The 24,475-nt window shown below is 44.1% G+C and overlaps 1 protein-coding gene across 1 annotated transcript in view; it reads left to right on the forward strand.

The window, feature by feature from the left end:
* Nucleotides 1-334: 334 nt before the first annotated feature.
* The window catches only part of LOC126176689 (keratin, type I cytoskeletal 9-like), a 118,325-nt gene continuing 94,184 nt past the window's right edge, over nt 335-24,475 (forward strand). Inside the window, exon 1 of the mRNA XM_049923852.1 lies at nt 335-367. The gene's annotated coding sequence lies outside the window, so the exon portion shown is untranslated. The remainder of the gene's footprint in view (nt 368-24,475) is intronic.

Raw genomic sequence — 24,475 nt, forward strand, 5'->3', positions numbered from 1 at the left:
GACTTACAGAGAGGGAGGGAGGGAGAGAGACAGACAGAGAGGCAGAGAGAGGGAGAACAAATAAGTGACGTAAGGTACTGACCAAAGCTGCAGAGTTTCCCTTGTGACTGTGGAGTACCTCCAGTTTTGCGACGTCATTTTTGTGACCTAGTTACCGGTAGCATGACTTGCCGTGTTGTGTCTGGGCGGACCCGCTGATTACCGGGGAGGGTTTCCCGGACGCCGGGGTTGTGGCTCGCGGAGTGCGCGGCGGAGACACCTTCCCCCGCCCCTCCCCCCTTTCGCCGCGTTATAGCGAGCTATGTGCCGGCGCCGCCTCCACTCGCCCGCTGGCCTCCGTCTGCACCGCACCTCGCGCCACAGACAGGTACGTACGCCGGCAGCTTTCTCGCGCGCCGGCAGCCGCCTCGAGTAGGGTGCCGTACTCTACCCTGGCACCGCACGTGCATGAGTGCTGCTGTATCTTAACGAAACATTCCTCTCCAGTATTGACAATAACAGTGTAAGCTATTTTTGCTACAAACAGTAAATTTTACGTGTTTCGGAATACCCAGCTATTTGACAGTGTTACGTATTATCTCCCAGTGTCAACAACAGCTTATGAAATTACGTACGCGCATGATCCTACCGTGATTGCTCTGATACTGTAAGTGCGCAAGTGCTGTTTTACCTATACGAAACATTTGTCACGATTATCGTCAACAATATCGAAACTACTTTTGCTAGAGAACTGGCAACATGACCACTGCACGTGTCTCAAGAAACCTAGTTCCTAGACACTGATATTCATTATTTCCAAACGGCGACAAGTTTTTGAGGAAGCAAAGTTTCTTGAATTACCCTACATGTAATACATCACACGCTCTTCTTTTTGTTGCGATCTTATGTTCACTGACACAAAATCTATAGCTGATGTCTACAACGATGTAGTTATTGGCACACACCAAGTTTCATGACAGGCATGCTTCACATATCTATCGCCAACGAAATTTGTTTGCTAAAAGCTCGAATATCTATTAGGTATAACAAAGCTAATTCTGGTGCTTTACTTACTAATGAATGTTTTCAGACTTTTCACGTAATTTAAATTGGTTATCACGAGTGTGAGCAGAATATTTCGGCTCTTTGAAGTTCATGTTTCATTCTCAAAGTTGAAAGAATTCGATGAGAGTGAAAGTGATTGATTTGGAACGCAACGCTTTGCAAAAGTATTATTAACAGAAGTTATTACGTTTAGACGTTTGTCTACTGATATTTCAAAGGTCGCACTCCGCCAGTCTGAAATCGATCGTCAACAAGGTAATTACTGACTAGTAGTGTTTGTACTGATTTGACCCAGGTTAGAAGTGTAATGTGGGTCTTTTCTGATGATAAAAGTTCAGTAAAAGTGAGGAAGGGAAGTGGGCGCGAGTCAGACGGTAACCAATAACAGGAAACTTCAGTTTTTTCCGTGGTTCATCTCTCGTGTCAGCAGATAGTAGAACACTGAAAGATAATCGGAGCTTACTAAATCGTGATTCTTTTTCTGACGCTAGGCATGAGAATCGCCCTTATGTATGATGTGACAACCAGAGAACATTACTGTATTACGTCATCACGAATTGAGAAATATATTTGTGTTTACTTTACTTTTCTGTTTCAATACGTCGAATGTTTTAAGCTGTTTGGTGTAGGGCATATCATGTACAGTTAGTTTCCATCCTTTTTTTTTTCATCAGTAGATCGCTGCATCTCGGTGAAAACCTGAATTTCTCTAATTTTGCTGTTTAGCTTTAAGGCGAGATGTCTGTGGGAAGCAGTTTGCTTCTTTACTAGTCACGCTACGTCCGCGTCCGGGATTCCAGGCGCGTGGCTTTCTGCGGTATACCACGCATTTCTTGTGAAGTCTCCCGCTGGAGTTTGTCGCTCCTGGAGAAGAAGCGGAGCGATTTTCCGCGTGCCGTGACCCACATAGCGGTCAGCAGCATATCCAGTAGAGCAACGCTTCTGGTGTGCCCGGAGCGGGTTGCTTTGCGGTTGGGGGCAAGTGGGTCACCGTCTCAAAACTGAAGCCGCCCATTACCGTCATTAGCACCGCGTCCGTCATGTTGCTCAAGGGACTCTGGAGAAATTACTGGCGCCTCTGACACAGGCGTCTGTTCCTACTCCCTTCCACTTTCGCGTTCCGCGTGCTTTCTGTCGTTAAGGGAATGATGGGACCGCTTTCCGCTTTTCACCAGTGCAGTCTTCACGGCCGCTTAACGCCGTTACCGTCCCTGGTAGCGGCAGTTTTCCGCGGTATTACGTATCTTGGAACGAAGTGCTGATATCTCGTAATGAGATTCGAACCAGAAATAACGGTCTGCTTACGCCTGTGTATCCAGTTCCTCTATGAATTTGCCAAATATTTCTCAGATTCCTACAATTGTAAAAAAAGAAGCATGCTGGTTGGAATCCCAGGGGCGGATGAATTACTTTATGGCCACTGAGGGTAAGCTTGAATAGGTGCTCCAGTAGACTGCCCATTTGTGTGAAACGGCTGGAGAGTATATCATTATTGATACTAACAGATGCAGTATTTATAAGTTATTCTGTTATCTACATACAATTTCTGCTCATTGTAGTACATCGCCTCCCCTGTTCATCAATCGATTTTTGTGCTGCAAAACTACAGTGTTACAACTTCAGGAGAGAATTGCGTCACCTAGAATTCCAACCCGTCTACAGCTTAAATAACCAAGCAAGGTGACGCAGTGGTTACCACATCTGGCCTCACATTCGGGAGGAGGAGGCGTCAGATTCCGCAAGCCCGATTTTCCTTCCTGCTCTTTCGTAATCCGAGCTTCTTCTCTTTTCCTAATGGCCAAGCTCTCAAAGGGCCGTTAAGCTCTAATCTTTCGTCCTTCTTTTAACACTCACTCACTCTTAATTTTAGAAGTCCTGGAAGCAAAGTATACACTTAAAGTAGAAGGGAGATATTCCATTTAATGCAGACAAACGATACAACTTTCTGTAATTTCCGTGTCGACGTATATGAATGGCAGCCATCAGTTTCAAAGTGTTTGAGAATATTTGAAAAATGTCATATTACTGCCTTGAGGTGCTGGTAAAATATTTTATTTATACAGCCAGTTTTTGTCATCTGACCACCATCAGGTTCATGAAAGTATTCACCTGAACCTGAATCTGATGATGGTCAGACGACTGAAACTGTCTGTATAAATAAATCATTTTATCAGCAGCTAAATGAGGTAATATGACATTTTTCAAATATATAAGAGCTGTGGACAACTACGTCCTGAAAATGCTTCACAGTGTATGTTCCTCTTTCCCGCACTGCAAAATCAGTAAACAGTAAATCTCTTGGCCCTGGGACAAACTTACCGTTACTTCCTTAGAAATCAATACTTATTTGAAGTTTTTCGGTTCCGGTGAAATTACAAGGCACCACTGCAAGAACTGGACTAAACGTAACTGCAGAAAATCCATGTTTTGTCACCAGTACCTATGTGAGAAAATTCATTTCTGCCCTAGCATCATCGGTATAAAAGTAGCTTGTACATATGTCATTGTCGGTGTTTCGAGAGCGTTTGCCAAAAGCTTTAATACCCCAGTCGCACAAAAGTTAATTTAGTTCAAAATAAATGGTTCAAATGGCTCTGAGCACTATCGGACTTTACATCTGAGGTCATCAGTCCCATGCACTTAGAACTACTTAAACCTAAGGACGTCACACACATCCATGCCCGAGGCAGGATTCGAACCTGCGACCGCAGCAGCAGCGCGGTTCCGGACTGAAGCTGCAACAACCGCTCGGCCACCGCGGCCGGCTCCTCGGTATCAGCTCGATGTAATATTGCGCAGGACAACTGTTTCAATACTAATCGTGAAGCGAGGTATCTCAAGCAGTGTTTCTTTCATTTGCTTGCAACAAGGTATTCTGGCTGACCAGTGAGGGAAGCGCGAGATGTACGCCAGAGGGAGGCGAATGGGAAGAGGGCGCTGCTGCGGGGAGAGCGGACGGACGCACAGGCTGCGCGGCGGCTCGCCAGCTGAAAGTAAAAGGAGGCTACGCCGGGCCGCGGCTCGGCGGCTCGGCCGCTGTTTACTTTCTTCCTGCCGGCCAGCAGCGCGGCTTTCTCTGCGCGCAGCATCCAGCGTTTCACGGGCCGTTTGAGCGCCGCACCGTCTGTGCACTCGTCTCGCCCTCACCCGTGTCTGCAGGTCCGCTTCCGTCGCTCTGAGCAGGCATTCTCTTCCATGTACAGGGTGGTCACAAACAGTCTAAAAAGCTTGTAAGGGTGTTACAGGGAAGGCTGTCATAGCAAAAAATTGTTAAGAAAAAAAATTATACGTTGCGGCGTTTATGAGTTAATTAGCATTGACGTTAGCCAATCAGACCGCAGAGCGTGCAAATTCAAGCTTTCCTAAAACCGAACAAGAGAGAGCGATACAAAAATTGAACAGTGTACGGTAGTAATTATGGAAGCCGAGGCAAAGGCTGAGCAGTCTCATGCTCTATCATCTCTGCCAGCCCTTCTCAAAGTGGTGGGTAGGTGAAGAGCAGGGGGGGGGGGGGCGCAGAGAGTAATAGAGGGGGCCGTCGGCTTTCAACGAACTGTACACATTAACTTATAAAAAGCCTGCCGATGAACAAATTTTGCTGGCGTCAGATTCTTATTTCCATGAACCAAGTTAGAAAGCTCGTCCGTAGTTAATTTGCTGTCTTATTTCACATGGCATCTTCTTCCGCAGCAGGAGTGCTGAGACAGGTCACGAGTAGTATTCCATCACAAAGCCCCTGTCACCGATCATCAATAGGGTTAGCTGCTTACCTGACATTTACCAACCACTAATGACAACAAGCCGCTTGAGAACATGACCGTGAGTTGTGTGTGCGTGAAATCTTATGGGACTTAACTAGTAAGGTCATCAGTCCCTAAGCTTACACACTACTTAACCTAAATTATCATAAGGACAAACATCCACACCATGCCCTAGGGAGGACTCGAACCTCTGCAGGAACCAGCCGCACAGTCCATGACTGCAGCGCCTGAGACCGCTCGGCTAATCCAGCCCGGCGACCGTCAGTTCCTTGCGACATTGCCCATAGAAAGACACTGTTAATCACAGCCATTGGTACCGTTCACTAGATTTCAGTCAGACTGCCGGAGTCACTTCAAAGGTAGTGACTCAGCTAGAAATTGAATCCTAGCGCTTGTTCAGTAGCGATAGTTAACCTAAAACCTAAAACAAAAATTCCTGTCGATATGTTACTGACTCGCTGTGATAACAAGATGACGGAGTGTCTCTTCTCCTTCGAAAGTATGCAGTACTAGTAAGGAAAAACATTCGATTTTAGTGAAAGCCTATACGTTCGTTTCTCCTATCTTCCTCTGATCCTGTCAGTAAGATGGGGCTTCAGTTGGGGGGGGGGGGGGGGCGAGGGAATAATTTATGTTTCAGGAGTGCGGTGCGACGGAAAATGTTTCAGAACGCTTGATCTACGCTGCGAGAACAACCGACACTTTTTCTGGTGCTCCGCTGGAATTTGCGCGCGAAGGCCTGATTGGCTAACTTCACAAGCTGCCCTCCAACACCCTTACATGCTTCTTACACTGTTTCTGACTACCCTGTACAAGATTCATTTTATAGGTGAATCGTGTGCAATGAGCATCCGTTGCACTATGTAATAACCTTTCTCTATAAAACCTGAAACATATAGATTCCATGCAATCGCATGGAACGTGATACGATAAACAGTTAGAAATCTCGGAAACTACACGCCGTTCCCCGTAAACAAGTAAAGCATGGAAAGAATAGCAAAAGGTTTCCGTGTCACAGCTGTGCTTTCCTGCTGAAGGAAGAATACCGATGAGGGTTCGTACTTGAAGGTAAGCGGCAGCGCAGAGTTCAGAATGCATGCAATGCCATGTAAGCAGTGTATCTTTAAACATGAACTCACCAGGGACATGGTACTCTAAATAAGTCATAGAATCTTCAGTTAAGTTTGTAATTATTTCAAGTCAAATCATAATCAACGGTACAAGAAAGTGTAAAACTGTCCATATGTTAGCCGGCCGGGGTGCCGAGCGGTTCTAGGCGCCACAGTCTTTAACCGCGCTACTGCTATGGTCGCAGGCTCGAATCCTGAATCGGGCATGGATGTGTGTGATGTCATTAGGTTAGTTAGGTTTAAGTAGTTCTAAGTTCTAGGGGACTGATGACATCAGAAGTTAAGTCCCATAGTGCTCAGAGCCATTTTGTCCATATGTTCCCCACGAGCCATACGAGGCTACACATAAGAAAGAATTGCACAAAGAAGGCTTCTAGACTGTTAAAAAGGGTTAGGGGATCACATTTTCGAAACCACGTAATTCCCACCCATTGCGACGCTTCGAAATTTGGCTCAAAGGTGCGTGAAACTCTCCTCTGTCTGTAGTGGTGCAGTAGCGTGGCATCCTGCGACGTCACACTTTGGCTTGACGTCACCTCAAATAGCAAAATGTCGGCATATGCGAAAAATGTCCACAGCTCAGAAGTTCATGTGACATGGGTTAATGAAGTCATATTGGCACCAAACTACACCACAATTCTGCCCAACCAAAAATGTTCAAATGTGTGTGAAATCTTATGGGACTTAACTGCTAAGGTCATCAGTCCCTAAGCTTACACACTACTAAACCTAAATTATCCTAAGGACAAACACACACACCCACGCCTGAGGGAAGCCTCGAACCTCCGCCGGGATCAACCGCACAGTCCATGACTGCAGCACCTTAGACCGCTCGGCTAATCCCACGCGGTGTCTGCCCAACCCCACCGTGGACATGTCACTCGGTGGGAAGATCGGCACAGCCCCTCTAACCCAAAGTTCGCCCCTAATTTTGGCACCTCTACGATGGACGCTAGAATCGCGACGCACACTTCTGAAATCACGCGGTTCTATTATGAGTGGCTGAGGAAAACATGAGTCAGACCGCCGCTCAGCAAAGGCAGGAAAAAGCCGCTGGGTGAGCATAAAGACCCCCAATGATACCACCCCTTTTCCTGGTTCGTTGATTCCCACATATTTCGCTGTCGGAAACGGCAGTTTTAAGTGCGGTGAAAAAAAAGACGTTCTTCACGAGCTGACACCCACGGACGTTTCAAACTATAATTAAATTTGTGTCTGCATCTCCATTAAGCTTGATATGACACCAATGCAGAACAGCGCGTCCACATTTTTTGCTCTCGTGTACAAGCTGGAACCACTAGGCACCATTCAGCACCATTCGACGAAATTTATAAGTGATCCCCGAGGAACTAAGGGTGCTTATGCTTCTTTAGAGCTCCTATTTTGTTTCCTACTGTGGCGTCCTCTTGTGGAGTAGAGGGGTGTAACGTTGACACATGCGTGTACAAAATCATAAAGGGTGCTTCTATTCCACCGATTTCTGTAAAACCTAACTGAAAAATTTAAAAAGTGCATGTACAGACAGCAGCTGTGTCGAAGGCCTAGGCACTTCCAACAGGCAACCCTTCGATAGTGTCTGATTCCGGATGCCCTGTTATCAGGGCAGCATTGTAGCGGCGAAAGAGCAGCAGACGCCTGATATTCCTTTTGCGGATTCTGCTTGTAAATGTGCATTTTTGAGGTGATGAACAAAGGCAGGTAGGTGGTACCAATTATACTGCCTCCGGCCCCCCTCCTCCATGATCACGCCACAGGTGGACGTGAAACAGGACGGATGAAAAACCATAAGCACCCTTTACTGCTCCGGATCGTCATCGAATGTTGGTTAATGGTCCCTAGTGGTTCCAGACTATACACAGGAGCAAAAATTGTGGTTGCACTGCATTTCACAGGGACCAGATCACGTTTAATGGGTAAGCAACGTCACAATGTAATTAGAGGAGAGTGTCAGCAGTGTCAGAGGTTGCGAATCACGTCTTTCTGTTGATTATCGCACTGCGAATTGTCGGTTTGGTCGCGAAATGTACGAGTATGAGAATAATCCAACTTGGGAAAGGGGTGGTATCACTGGCGCCTTTATGCAGCCCCGTGCGGCCTTTTTGTGCCGGTCCTGAGAGGCAGTTTCTCTGGAATGTTATCGTCGGTCACTCAAAAACACCTGTGATTTCAACACTGGGCATCACTGCTACGACGTATATCGCAGAGGCGTAGAATGAAGGTGCAAAATTTGGGTAAGAGGGGCTGTGATGATATGTGACATGCCCATTGTGGTGTTGGGCAGAGTTATGGTGAAGTTTGGTGCCAATGTGACATAATTAACCAACCTTACATGTGACATCAGCTTGTGGGCAGCGGCCTTTTTCTCTGCAAGTGTCAAGCGAGCCCGATGGCGCAGGGCGCGATGTTTTTGTATTTCAAACTTAAGCGTCTGAATAGGCGGGAATTACCGAAAAAGTAACCCGTTAATTCTGAAGAGCAATGTAGATACAACAGAAAATCTTGGAATTAGCTACATAAACAGGAGTGTGATGAAATCAGCGTGGCTGCTATTCAAACACATTAAAGAAAACCCGATCCTGCATCGTGTGCATCGAAAGCCAGTTACCTCACTGAACAACGAAAGTTACTTCTTCACACAAGTAAGGCACATTAAAGACGTGGTTTAAATGATTCAAATGGCTCTGAGCACTATGGGACTTAACATCTGAGGCCGTCAGTCCCCTAGAACTTAGAACTACTTAAACCTAACTAACCTAAGGACATCACACACAGCCATGCCCGAGGCAGGATTCAAACCTGCGACCGTAGCGGTCGCGAGGTTCCAGACTGAAGCGCCTAGAGCCGCTCGGCCACACCGACCGGCAGTAAAGACCTGAAAATAATGCAAGTGAATTTTACGCCATGCTGCCAAAATGCATGACATTTACTCACCATAATATTGTAGTTAGTTGCATGAGAATGACCAGCAGAAATCAACTTCAAAGCAAGGTTCTGCATTAGACATTCATAGCAAAAGCGTGCTAGAAAGAGCCAGAGCCATTCGCGGAATACTCGATGCAAACAAAGGCGGCAACAGGTTAGACTGTTTTGTGGGCTGTAGACAGGACTCACGCCGAGGCCACCAGGTCCCGACGGATTACTATTGGCTCTCACTTCTACTCCCAAAGCACCTCTTGTCAGACATGCCTTCTCAACAAGTCAAAGAATGTGATACCTTCGATAACCGATCACTGGATGCGAAACATCTTTGCAATATGCTGGCGATTCAGAACACGGAAAGAAACAATAATTATGAAAGGTGAAGTTGTGACAGGGGCATGTTTAGGAGTTCAGAACCCTAAGTGTCTAACATTGCTGCAAAGTTAGAACTTAACACAAAAAATTAAGCAGGAGTTTCACTAGACATTGACACTGTGTTTGTGGGTTGATTGGACCGTGGATTTCCTGCCAGCGTTAGTTACTCCTGTCGCCTAACGACATTTACTGGTAGCATGACACTGACGCAACCAAAGAAAACAGGGAAAACAGTCGATTCCCTTGATGATCATCACTCGCAGTAGTAGACTCTGGGACACAACAGATGTCATTAATAGTACGCAGTACATTCTTCGGTGATAGTTGTTGAACTACTATGACTCACGTTTGAGATGTTGGTCCCTATGGTATTGATCTACGAAATCTTGAATCCTAATTTGGCGCCTGCATTCGGGAGAGTGGTGATGACGTTCAGATTAAGGTCACACATTCCTGTTTAAAGTTAAAATTTCTTCCAACAAAGTGCTGATATAGGATTATAGTGATGGCCAGCCATCTATTCGCTGGTTTGTTAAACTTCGCTGTCTTCTTCATGTTCGTGAGAAGTTTGCTGTGTACAAATAACACATTTTGATTTCTCTCGTTTTAGTTCCCGTGACATTATACCAAATAACTAAATCACTGCTTCTAATTTAAAGATGTTAGTTACAGTTAATTATGCTTCGCAACTGATATCTGACATAAAATGCCTAAATGGCATATGTAACATGCTTATCTTACGATCAGTCCATTTTTCATAATGTTATTCCTGTTAGTAGCGTCCGTACCGTGGTGAAGACCGCTCACAATGATGGCAGAAGTGTTGATTCAATGTTTAGTAGTATGACGCCACCTACAGCTCAAAACTGTTTAATGGAAATTCGACCATGGGAAGCTACGATTTCCCATTCTATTCTTCATCACCGTTTCAGCTGCAAAGCACGGATATATTAGGTTGATGCATAAGTTCATAGCATTTTTCCATTATTTTCATAAACATAACACACATAACAGAGACTTTAGTCATCAACAATGTATGTTCTCCTTCACAATTAACAACAGTCTGCCCACACGGGGGATAACTTTTCTATTCAGAGACTGTAGATATCACGTGATTTTGAGGCGAAGATGTCGAGCTATGTTCGGAGCGCATTTTAATTCGGTTCCCTGAAGCTTCAAAAAATGGTTCAAATGGCTCTGAGCACTATGGGACTTAACATCTGCGGTCATCAGTCCCCTAGAACTTAGAACTACTGAAACCTAACTAACCTAAGGACATCACACACATCCAAGCCCGAGGCAGGATTCGAAGCTGCGACCGTAGCGGTCACACGGTTCGAGACTGAAGCGCCTCGAACCTCACGGCCATACCGGCCGGCCCTGAAATATCCTGAAGGTTGTTCCACAGAGGGTGGAAAAGGTGAAGATTTGGATATGCAATGACAGGTGAATAAGGGGTGCTGAATGACTCCCCAACCCAATCCTGTATAGTGTTTTCTGTCAGTCTAGCAGTCGTTTTTCTCGGACTGCGTCTGCAAAAGAGCTCAGCTGTTGATAACAAATGTCAGCAATGATAGTTACATCTCAGGAAAGCCATACGTTGTACACCACTTGCCCTGTTCCACCAAATACATAACATTATTTTTGTGGATACGCGCAGTTCTTTATGCGGCGAATTCCTGCTTTGTTTGGGCTCAACCACTCCCACCATTTCGCTTCACCAGTAACGATACTGGATAGGAATGGTCGGTGTTGTTGACGAGCAAATTGATGAGAAGCAAGAAGAGATGTACGTATCGCCACCCTCTGATTTTTGTGATTTTGGTTTAGAACATGCGGTGCCCAAACACCCAGTTTTCGAACCTTCCCAATTGCATGACAGTGTCGCACGACGGTGGAATGATCACAGTTCATCACATCTGCAAGTTATCTACTATACCGTCATGAATAATCGTGGATTAATGCGTATAAACGATCTTCATGAAACCCTGAACGTCTTTCTGAACGTGGAAAGTCACTGCCGGCCGGAGTGGTCGAGCGGTTAAAGGCGCTACAGTCTGGAACCGCACGACCGCTACGGTCGCAGGTTCGAATCCTGCCTCGGGCATGGATGTGTGTGATGTCCTTAGGTTAGTTAGGTTTAAGTAGTTCTAAGTTCTAGGGGACTTATGACCACAGCAGTTGAGTCCCATAGTGCTCAGAGCCATTTGAACCATTTTGGAAAGTCACTAATGTCAAAACTATTCTCCTTAAAACGAGAAAACTATTTTCTTGGCATTCTCTCTCACTATTCTCCTTAAAACGAGAAAACTATTTTCTTGGCATTCTCTCTCCTGTAGCATTATTGCCAAACACAGCCCAAATGTTTCTAGTTTCTTATACTGCTGTCAACCCTCTGCTGAAGTCAAAGAGAAGAATATTCGGAGATTTTTCCGATTTCTTCACTTGGCACTCCATTTACTAGCGTCCACTGCCCTACTCATTATCTGAAATTTTATATATATAAAGTCAAATAGTGCCAAATAAAAAATTTCAAACGATAAATAAATCCACAGCAACATAAAAAACAAGAACACTGGGAACTTATGCACCAACGTAATATTATTAAGTTAATGCAAGCTGGCAGCCAAACTGTATCTCAGCAACAATATTATTGTTTAAGAAATGAATTTCAGAGGTTGAGACACAGGTAGGAGAGTCATCTTAGAAAGGAGCATTCACCTACATATGAAAGAAGCGAATGAGAGATAAATTTAACGGTGAAAGTACTATTCTCCAGAGAGACTTGCAAGTTACCTACTGTCAGAAGTACTGGAGGTGCGTGAATCCAAAGTTATCCTTCGCTAAGGCTTTCACTCACACTTAGCATGCAGCTCGTTTCGGCTGAAGTATGCGGCACTGCCAGCATTGCGAAGGTTGTGGTCGGTGAGGCGCTCTGAGCATTGAGAATGAGTCATATGTGCAGACGACTCTACGGGCGATCGAAGTTGTAGCAGCACAACAAACGTGTTCATAGAAAATCAGCGAAATCTTACTCAACAGTTTAAACACATAAAGTCTTGTTACCTTTTTATGCGGAACTTTTGTTTGGATCCAGTCAGATTTCAAATGGGTGTAGGTTTAGATTATCGGTAGAAGGCTAGAATACTGAGTGCTTTTGTTTGTTAGCTAGACACTTCTCGTAATGTTTCTCACATGCCTCTCACATGCCAAGGAACGTCACTACAATCATTATAATAGCCTTGTGACATATAAGTCATGTCGGAGCTAGAAAATATGCGTAAATCTCTAATTAAGCCAGCTAGGTTGCATAGTAGGTCTTAAAACAGGAGAACAATAATTGTATTGGCTGCCCCGGACTTTCAACATAGATACTCGAGACGTGATTGTAAAGCGATGCGTCTGTATATCCCAACAATGGTACAACGAGCCCGTGAACGAAAATCCAGTCGTGCTGAATTGCAAACTATCAATGTAAATTCAGGAACTAAATTTTTTGAGGAACCTTCTGAAAAATGCAGAAAAATGGCTTCTTAGAAGGATGTAAACACATGTGTGTAAGTTGAAAGAGTGCAGGGTGTAGTGACGGGAATACCAACGGGTAACTTTACGGATGAACATCCTAATGCCAATGAGAAGGCGTAAGTTTTTTCGTATCTTTGTTCTCGTACATTTCTCTCTACATGATAGTCATATGGTGACAAACTCAATAACGGCCGTAGCCACAAGTACAGGGTGACATTTATTGAATTATATGAAATGAAATCGTCATATCTTCTGAACGGTTTGCGTTAGGACGTGACGTTCAAACTGCACGGTTTGCAGCGGGGCATGGTGAAAATTAGTATGTACTGTACGTAGAATGAAGGCTTTCACGACCGGATGACATAGCTGCTGATAAACCTTTCGGGATCCGAGGTCGTGGTCAAAGAGAGGCTTCTGTTCCTGACGTTTCGTCCAGAACTGCGCTGGACAGCGAACTCAGCGGAGGAGCGCCTCTGAGGATGTCCAGCGCAGTCCTGGACGAAACGTCAGGAACAGAAGAGTTTCTTAGACCACGATCTCACACCCTGAAAGGCTTACCAGAAGCAGTCCGCTGTACAGTTTGGTTTAGCGACGAAGTCCACTTTTATTTGGATGGGTTCGCAACTGGGGGACTGAGAATGCGCATTTCGCGATCGAGAAGTCTCTTCACCCTCAACGGGTGACTGTGTGGTGTGCAATGTCCAATCACGGAATAGTCGGTGCGATATTCTTAGATGGCACTGTGTCTACCGAACGGTAAGTGAAGGTTTTGGAAGATGATTTCATCTCCATTATCGAAAGTGACTCTGATTTCGACAAGACGTGGTCCTGGAGGAACACTCTGGGGACCGCACTGTGGCTCTGGGACACAGAGGCTACTGGCATGGGCCTCTACCGTCCGCCATACTCTCCGGATTTGAACACACGCGACACCTTTCTGTGGGGCTATATTAAAGGCAATAATCGGCCGGCCGCTGTGGCTGAGCGGTTCTAGGCGCTTCAGTCTGGAACCGCGCTGCTGCTACGGTCGCAAGTTCGAATCCTGCCTCGGGCATGGATGTGTGTTATGTCCTTAGGTTAGTTAGGTTTAAGTAGTTCTAAGTCTAGGGGACTGATGAGACTTATGACCTCAGATGTTAAGTCCCATAGTGGCCAGAGCCACTTGAACCATTTTTGAGAGGAAATAACCCCAAAACCAATGCTGATCTGGAAACAGTCATTCAGGAGGTCATCTACATCATCGATGTTCCGACACTTGAGCGGATCATGCAGAATTTCGCTATTCGTCTGCGCTACATCATCGCCGGTGATGGCAGGCATGTGATAACCTAAATCCAAATATCTGCAGTGATGATTACGTGTTGAATAACTTGTGTACACGCCGTAGTTTGTAACTAATTTACGTTTTTACGTGTAGTTCAGTAATTATCACCCTCTATATGATGAGTTTTCTCAGCGCTAAGACGAATGACGGTCCACCTTAGAGTATGATAGGTCAACTAATTCCGCAGGAAGAAACAGTGCTTGCATTGATTTTGTATCCACTGGGGTGAAGATGTATTGAAAAAGGCAATACATCCGTTTTTAATGAGTTCAGAATGGTTCAAATGGCTCTGAGCACTATGGGACTTAACGGTTGAGGTCATCAGTCCCCTAGAACTTAGAACTACTTAAACCTAACTAACCTAAGGACATCACACACATCAAAGCCCGATGCAGGATTCGAACCTGCGACCGTAGCGGCTTTAATGAGTATGATGTAGAAGGTGTAGAATTATACAAGGTATTCCAGGAGGAATGGTCAACATTCAAGAATATGACAGGACCGCATATTTGAAGCAAAAACTTCATATGGACATTTGACCTATTCCCAATGGTTTCCGAAATAGAACACACTTTATGTACATTTGTTTTTGTGCCAATGGCGCGCACGTGTGTGTCTTACCCACCTAACCTCCTTGTTGTGGACCAGCTTATCTAGCTCAATTCAACTTCTTTGGCCGTGATGCCTTTCTCCCATTAAACCAGCCCATTGAACGCACACTTGTCTGTGTTGTGTAGTGAGTGAAGCAGTATGAGGGCTTGAGAGAGTGTTGAAGAGAAACATCGGTAAACTGTGTTTGTACACACGCTGGTCAAAATTCCTAGACTAATGAAGGATATGCATGTATGATGTACATTTACGGTTTCTGTGATGGTAGTACTTCTGATACTTTCAATGAGTACCATGGGCGCTTTCCGGCACCTCGCATCTATGGTTGTAGGGTGTTTACCGGTGTTTTCAGCACACTGCATGAAATAGATATTCTAGCACTCTCATCTATCTACTGAGCATGTAGTAGAACAACCTGTGTAGGAACTGCAAAACCTTGTTTAAATGGTGCAGCGTAGTCTTACTACCAGCACGCGGAATCTTCTTCATGTTGAAATAGAGACTTGCATTTTGTCACTGGTTAATGACAATCGTCATTTGTTTCAGTTAATACCATTCAGTGATTAAGCTACTTTTACATGGAATGAAATCAACGACACACCGAATAATCATCCTTGATGCCCGGAAAACCCGCACGCTACAGTGGAAACCAAATTCTAAGTTCGTTTTTCGGTCTCTGTTTGGTGTGGCATTGTTGGTGATGGGTTGACAGATGCAGTCATTTTATAAGAGCTTATCACGGGACAGAATTATTTGCCTAGTTTTGAAAATTTGTTTGCTGAACACGTTAAGGACGTTCGTTTGTGCACGCGGACTGCAATGTACCCAGCACGACAGAGCCGCTCCGCGTTTCTCAGATTTGCAAGGGAAAATCTCAACAGCTCTTACCACTATTGCTGGATTGGTCGTGGTAGTACAGTTAACTCGCCACCAAGATCGCCAGACCTTAACATGATTCGATTTTTGTTTATGGGGTTGGATGAGTTTCAAAAACGAAAGTTGAGTGCGAGAGATGAACTGCTTGGCCGCATCATTAGGGAACGTGCCGAGGCACTTAGACAAGCAATGCAACATTTTTTCCCAAGAGTGCACAAATGAGCTGAAGTTGAGAGTCGGAGATTCGAACATTTAATGTGATCAATACAATCGCTGTAATGTGGCATGTACGATAATGCTTAGAAGTGTAGTAAGTACAAGGGGCGTTCAATAAGAAATGCAGCACTTTTTTTTCATTGGCCAATTTCGGTTGAAAAAATGCAAATTTGCCTTCTTCAGCACCTATAGTTTCAAGAAGTTGCAATATATGGCGGCGCTATACGTTACCTTCAAAACGGCGTCTGTAACGGAGCTGCGTTCCAAGCAAAGAGCTCTTATTGAGTTTCTTTTGGCGGAAAACCAGCTGATCCTTGCGCAGGATGTGTAAGTGATTTCCAGACGAATAACTCAAGCTGTCCGTTGTTATATTAGCTACGTTTGGGCACAGTGTATTGCGGAGAAGACGTTTTCCGTACGACAGAACTGCATATCGTTTCGCCTGTAGCATTTTGTTTTGGATAACATTCGTGCATGGCGTTCAGAGATAGTGAACTGACGTATAGCGTAATTAGTAAAAAATATGTCGTTATCAAAATTTTCTGACATATAGGTGACCCTTCTAGTCAAAAAATATCATAGGTTCTTGTTAATTGCTGGGATTTTCTTGGGCGGTGCAAATGTGTACTCATTGATCGCCTTCCCAGTGCTCTAATATTGTCACTATTTAGCCGGACGGAAGCATAGCCATATTCACAGTGCCGATGCACAAGGTCTGAAGTTGTAGCTCTTGTTTTGCTACTAAATTTTTGATGTGGAAATAAATTTGCACAACTTTTTCTCCGCGATATTTGTTGGAAGGCGACGTGTATCCTCTGATCGCTTGTATCACTGGACCGAAATATGACATCCTCTGTCAAGATCCGTTGAGCAACGCTGTTCATCCACGCTTCACATGTAATTAGATAATGAGAGTGTTATGGCACAAGCTGCCGAACTGGTCGCCATTTCGCTCTATCTGTAGGTGAAACGCAAATTTCGGCGGAATCAGTTCCCATATTACAATGGATTTCTGGCGCTACAACACTTCAGGAACGGGGAAAGCAAAAAAAGTTTCTATTCTGCTTATCGTACTTAAGCTGTCGGACAAACATCCTTGGCTATAATCTCCCTTTCAGTGCAAAAAGCAAACGATAAGTGTGCCTTTGTGTGTGAGGGGCAGAGGGTAGGGGATAGGGGCTGGGGAACGGGGAGGAGGTGTTACCTGTGAACTTCAGCACTGATTGTACAGATGAGCATTAATTAATTTTGAGGGCTATCCATGCTAAAATTGGGGTCGTATTATTGCTTGATATTTATTTAATGCCAACGCTGTCCACCAAGCTTTATTTCTTACATTATTTCGGTGTCTTCTGCACATAAACAATATAGCGAACCTTAGGAGTAGATACAGCTGTGCAAGAGTCTGCAAGCGATGCCACTGGCTAGAAATGATTCCCACCGCTATGACTCACGCGAGTAGAGAAAGAGAGAATGCCTGCAACCGGTGTAAAAAGAAACTGTTGCGCTTAGCGGGGCGTGAACAACCGTCTGGCGAACTCTCTAGCTGAAAATGTCTGATTAGAGCCACGCTCTGCACTTGCACGAGACTGGAACGAGAAAGTAATCGAGGAACAATTTTTACTAAATCAACCAAAGCTTAAGAACCATACAACGAATTGAATCCATCTGTGTGGACGACGTTCATAAAACAGTAAAACAGTGGACGCTGAATGGGATATAAACTGTGTCAGAATGAAAATTACCGAGAAAGTCTCTAAGTTTCCATGAACCTGAAATGTTCTTCATTATAAAACTGCGAATTATCATAGTTTTGTGTGACATGTGTGGAAACACTAGTATCAAGCACGGCTTGGACTTAGATTCCAATAAATCGGATTACCATCTAACATCAACCATCTAGAAACACTACTCCGCTAAGTAAAGAGTCCATTACGTAGAGTACTCTTCAAACAGATGGCTGCTAACATTCAGAGACTTTTCTTTCAAAAAATAACTGCAAATTAAGCAAAATTTTAATCGGTTCCGAGATCACTAGATCGCTGTGAGTCGGTGGCAATTATAGAAATTAAAGTTCTAAGCGCACTGCCATCTGAATTAGTTTTTCCGTAGATCAATGGATGGGGTGACATTATACCATTGTAACTGTATTTTGTACCTTTTCATCATTAGTATCCAAACATTTGCGAAAAGATTAATGGGAGCACTACGGTAATACCCTTAAGATGATCGGTACCAGGCTTCAATCCCAAGTTTCACTTATACTCATTCCACACCTTTTCCTTGTTCGGAACGTCTTGAATAACAACATATGCACTGCACAGTTATACATTAAACACGAACCCATTGTTTGGCTCAAGGCACTGTATTTCTTCAATAAGCCATTTCGAGGACGGAACTGCGGTATTCACGGGCAGGTTTCCAGTGCTCAGCAATACCGTATAGGCACATCACAAGCATACTTAGGAGCACCCTGATAGAGGCTCTCTTCATATAAAAGAGGTGAAGGTAGCAAAAAAATTTTCATGTGAGCCCTGATCTGCTCGATCCACAGAAAAGCAGAAACGTGTACCGAATAATCTACAGGTTTTAGTAGCCTCAGGTCTGACTTCGCTTTTTTTAAATTTTATTTTATTGGAATTACCCAATACTGTTTGCGTGAACATTTCCCGTTTTCACATTTAATGATATGCAACTGAGCTACTGATTTTTGCAGAAAAAATTCTTAAGCATTTATAAGCGTAGAAACACTGAGAGCTGCAGAATTTAGGTCACAGCATGTTATCCAGAAAATGGCTCTTGAACAATGAGTCGTTTCACGCTCTTCTAACACAGCATCACTAATTACGATCAGTGAGTGCAAATGCCATCAGCTATAGGAGATAGAAATGTTTTGAGTAGCTGGAAGATTTCGAGGATACAATTTCTCACACAAAGAGGCAGTAATATTTCTTGTCACAGCGTTGCATCAAACTAAGATGAAATACCCATGAAAACTTCTCGTAAAATGTGTGCGCACTAGGTGCCACTACTTTAGCAATCCTGGCGTTGGGAAGTCTACTTCTGATCCCACAGTAAATATCGCGTTCTTTGAAACGAAGACATTTCTGCGCATCGCTCAATAAACATTCACTTCCAAGAACGACGAATTGTTTTTTACGACTTTATTGAATTTTTAGATCCGCCATGCAACAGGCTCCTTTCACTCACTGTCAGACATTGTGTTATTTCATGTCCATGAAATTTTTGATTTCCCTTCTGACATAGGTGTTAACAAAATTTTCATACTCGTTGAGTTGATGAATTTTGTGTTTATGACAGATTTTTCATGATCTTCTCCATTAATCTAGAAGCAGAGTTTTATTCTCCGCCGCGTAATTGAAAAAATCTTTATCTTTTGGAAATATAAGTTCCACATCTACACTAGTCTTCGTTGTTTTTAATTTATTTATTCACATTTAATTATTTTTCGACTATTTTCAACGTCGCAGCCACATTCTTAGAGACTCATTCTCGTAAAAGGAGCTGTAACAGCGACTCTAAAATTACGTAAATATATGACATACACTGGCCAAAGAAGGCAGTTTTCAAAGCAATCGTTAGGTATTCGGCTGCGTAATTCAGGAAATCTTCGAAAACATAACGGTAGACGGGTAAGGATTGGGTCCCCGTTTTCACCAAATGTGAATCCCGACCCTTATCAACATGTGAGCTCGTGTACGACTGATATTTTACATCACCAGTCTGGCTAATAATACGTGAGGAAATGAAATATTGACACAGGAATCTTGAGAAGGCATCTGTCAGTTGTCGATGCAACAACTGCTCTTTTCAGCAGAAATACTGTGGTGAAAGGGTCCGGAAAAATGCGAGACCTGCCCACTTAGGAAAAGTTGTCTGCCGATCGAGATGCAGGTAATCGGTTGCGCAACACAGGAGCCGGTAGTCGCTCTCCCAAATCTGAGGATCGCTTTCGACGATGACCTCTGCAGCTGCAGGGCCGGGCTTTCGTTACGTCAGGTCGCTCAACTCATCCCGGAAGTTTTGCGCAGAGACCGTAAATTACGACATTCTTCACACGGTTGCCTTCTTTATTCCTTGACTGATACACCTGCAGAGACCTCAGCCATACACCCAATAAATAGTGAAAACTGCGCATGTAATAAGCTACGTAGCTGTTACTACAATAAAGTGAGTTGTGACTTGGGTAAATCATAACACAGTGTGTTTTGTTAAAGAAATGATGAACCCATGTGGATAATGGCACGTAACTTAAATCACAAACAAGTAGATAAGTTGCCTGTGAAGACTAAAATAACATTTCCTAAACGTTTGGAATGTGACAAAAAAGATTTAAATTTGAGAACGGTATTTTCACGGCGACGTTTTTGGATGGATGTTAACGGATTTCTAGTCAAATTTCTAGTCAAGGTAGATTTATGTGTAACCTCAGTGGTCAAAATCTTGAGATTACATACAAATTTAACACCGTCAACACTATTCAATCTGTGACATATTTCTTCAACATTTAAACGTGATTAAATCATTTAGTTCACAAATGGGCAGCTGCGTCACCCTTTCTATCGGGCAGGCATAGCAGTTTGTGAAGTTGGAAAGAGAGATGCTAACATCCAAAAAACGTGAAAGAGACAAACGTTTGATGTAGGACCTGGCAATTGACACTAGACATTGATATTTGTAACTAATTATACATAACAGGCGGAAAGGCCAATTTTTGTTCGATTACACGATTGGCATCAATGACCGGAAACTGCAACTACAACTCATCTGGCAATATACTCTTTTTTTTATTTGATTTGTCAACAACAATATCGTGATGTCGTAAGACGACGAAGATGATGTTGAAAAACAGAAATGAATTATAGGTATTTCTTTTACCTTCCATTGCTGATGCAATAAAGTTTTTCATTGTACAGCAATTATTATGGAAAAATAAGTTCCCGAAATCAGACTGCGAATAAACCTAAAAAAAGAAGTTAGGCGTTCGATGGAGCTTAGTCTTCTCAAAATGGTTTATATAGCTGTCTACTGACTCCAAGCAACCATCCTGTGGAAACAGATGAAGATTTTGAATTTTAATGTGAATATTATATTTGTTATGAAGGTATGTATACGATTTAACAAAATGCGAGGAATGCTCAATAAGTAATGCAACACTTTTTTTCTCTGCCAATTTCGGTTGAAAAAATACGGAAGTTATTGTGGGATCTAGTGGAATATTCTCCCTTCGGCCCCTGTAGTTTCAAGAAGTTCCTATAGGTGGCAGCGCAATACGTAACCTTCATAACGGGGTGTGTTTCAAGCAAAAAGCTGTCATCTTTTCTTTTGGAGGAAAACAAGAGCACCGTAGACATTAACGGGCGCTTGCAGAAAGTCTACGGAGGCCTGGCTGCTCACAGAGCCACTCATTTTGGAAATTTTGCCTCCCTGGCAGGGCGTATGTCATCATCGCAGTAAGGTGGCATAAGCCTGTCCGATCTCCCGCATGCAAGCCAGCCGTATACAGCTGTGACTCCTGCTGTATTGGAACGTGCGCACACTCTCATTCGAGGTGATCGACAGATTACGATCAAAATACCTCGCTGCTCTTTGGCACGTCACTGTTGGTATTGCTGACACATTCGTCCATCAGTGGGGGCACTTAAAGGTGTGTGCCCCCACAACCTGTATCTCGCACCATCCGACTTCCATCTGTTTAGCCCGATGAAGGACGTACTCCGCATTCTGTGGGAAGCAGTAATTTGATGATCGAGAGGTCATTTATGCAGAAAGATGTTGGCTCCGACATCGACCAGTAGAATGGTACCAAGCGGCCGTACAGGCCATCCTAGTAAGCTGATGTAAAGGTCTTCGCGTTGTACAGAGATTATATTGAAAAATAGGGTTTTGTAGCCAAAAGTGTAGGGAATAATACGATGTACTGGAATCCTGACTAAAAGCAACCCGCTTTCTGAAAAAAAATGTGTTGCTTTACTTATTGAATGTCTCTCGTGAAATATCTCTTTGAGTCATGAAAACTTTACAAACTGACAGCTTGTTTGGACGAGACAAAAGCCCAAGACTTCGCAAACCCCATAACATCTGTCTGTAGAAAATATAAAAGCACCAAATACCAACTCACGTCACTAAAATTAGAAAGTGGACTCACCAATACCACAATCAACATTAAGTGAAGAGATCGATACCAAATGGAGAGAAATCCTATAACTCTACAGACGCTGCAAGGTTTCATTAACACTGGAATGAATCTTTCACTCTGGACCTGAGTGTGGTTTATGAAATATTCCTGGCACATTCAAACTGTATTAGATTGTAACATGAAGTTGGGACTATGATTTCGCAGTTGATGCTCTTATCGTCTAAATTATCCAGGTACGTCTAACTGCTTTAGTTGCATCGTGTGTGTGTGTGTGTGTGTGTGTGTGTGTGTGTGTCTGTGTGTGTGTGTGTGTGTGTGTGTGTGTGTGTGGTGATAGTATAGTTAAGCTAGTAATAACACGGAGTGCGAAAGATTGACTTGAGGTTTCGAATCCCGGTCAGGAACATACACTGCCGGAAAAAAATTTGCAACCAAGAAGGAGTTATGAAATATAAACCAAAGCTGTTAGGCGTCTTTCTATATCTCAAAGATAATATATATTCAGATTTCTCTAGAGACGCGTAAGAGTGGCGTCACTATGAGCATGCAAATCAGTTTCGTTTTAAATACACACTGTAACTGCCGTGAGCTTTGTTGCCTTTGAGAAAGATCTTGGTGAGTTGATGTTAGTCATGAATGCCTTTAAGTCTGTTATCAACATATCACCGAATTTGAATGAGCTTACGTAATAGGGCTTCGAGAAGCTGGATGGTCCTCTGCGATACTGCGGAGAAATTTGGCCACTGTTCATGATTGCTGGCAGCGGTGTTCACGGGAGCATACGGTCGTAAGAAGATCGAGGCCCGGATGGCCACGTGACACCACCGAGAGTGAAGACTGTCGTGCTCGGCGCATGGTTCTGGCGTGAAGTACTGCATCTGCCGCAGCAATCTGAGTCGTAGTTGGCACCACAGTGACACAACGAACTGTTACAAATGGTTACTTCAAGGACAGCTCCGAGCCAGACACCCTGTAGCGTGGATTCCTCTGGCATTATTTGCGATTGAAGTGGTGTCATGTGAGAGCTCGTTAGAGGGTTGGGTGGAGGTCTGCTGCGTTTTCTGATGAAAGCTAGTTCTGCCTCGTTGTCAGTGACGGCCAAGTGTTGGTTAAAAGGAGGCCAGTAGAGGACCTGCAACCAACGCGTCTGTGGGCTAGACACATTGGACCTACACGTGAAGCTACGGTCTGGGGCGCGTTTTCGTAAAATTGAAGGAGTACTTTCGTGGTTATCCCATGCGGCCTCACTGTAAATTTGTACGCCAATTCGGTGAATCCACCTGTTGTGCTGCCATTCATGAACAGCGCTCGAGGGGGTGTTTTCCAACGGGATAACGCTCGCACACGTACCGTTGTTGTAGCCCATGCACTACAGAGTGTCGACATGTTGCCTTGTCCTGCTCGATCACCAGATCTGTCTCCAATCGAGCACATATGGGACGTCATCGGACGACAATTCCGGCGTCATTCACAACCAGCATTAGCTGTTACTGTACTGATCGGCGAAGTGCAACGGGCATGGAACTCCATCCCACATACTGACGTCCGGCACCTGCACAAGACAATGCATGCACGTTTGCATACTTGTCTTAAACATTCTGGCTGTTACACCGATTATTAATGTATCAGGATTTCACATTTGCGATGGAGTATCTCCCGCTTACTTTAATCTGTGATCTTGCAATATTAATCATTTAAATATGTTGTCTAGACAAAATGTGTTCTAGAAATTTCAATATTCTACATTAATTGCTTTTTTCTGTAGTGTATGTTTAATTAGATACACTACTGGCTATTAAAATTGCTACACCACGAAGATGATGTGCTGAAGACGTGAAATTTAACCGACAGGAGGAAGATGCTGTGATATGCAAATGATTATCTTTTCGGAGCATTCACACAAGGGTGGCGCCGGTGGCGACACCTACAACGTGCTGACACGAGGAAAGTTTCAAATCGATTTCTCATACACAAACAGCAGTTGACCGGCGTTGGCTGGTGAAACGTTGTTGTGATGCCTCGTGTAATGAGGAGAAATGAATACCATCACGTTTCCGACTTTGATAAAGGTCGGATTGTAGCCTATCGCGATTGCAGTTTATCGTATCGCGATATTGTTGTTCGCGTTGGTCGAGATCCAATGACTGTTAGCAGAATATGGAATCGGTGGGTTCAAGAGGATATTACTGAACGCCGTGCTGGATCCCAACGGCCTCGTATCACTAGCAGCCGAGATGACAGGCATCTTATCTGCATAGCTGTAACGGATCCTGCAGCCACGTCTCGATCCCTGAGTCAACAGATGGGGACGTTTGCAAGACAACAACCATCTGCACGAACAGTTCGACGACGTTTCCAGCAGGATGGACTATCAGCTCGGAGACCATGGCTGCGGTTACCCTTGACGTTGCATCACAGACAGGAGCGCCCGCAATGTTGTACTCAACGACGAACCTGGGTGCACGAATGGCAAAACGTCATCTTTTCGGATGAATCTAGGTTCTGTTTAACAGCATCATGATGGTCACATCCGTGT

Source organism: Schistocerca cancellata, chromosome 3 (assembly GCF_023864275.1).
Source record: "Schistocerca cancellata isolate TAMUIC-IGC-003103 chromosome 3, iqSchCanc2.1, whole genome shotgun sequence".
In the NCBI taxonomy this organism is placed as follows: Eukaryota; Metazoa; Arthropoda; class Insecta; order Orthoptera; family Acrididae; genus Schistocerca; species Schistocerca cancellata.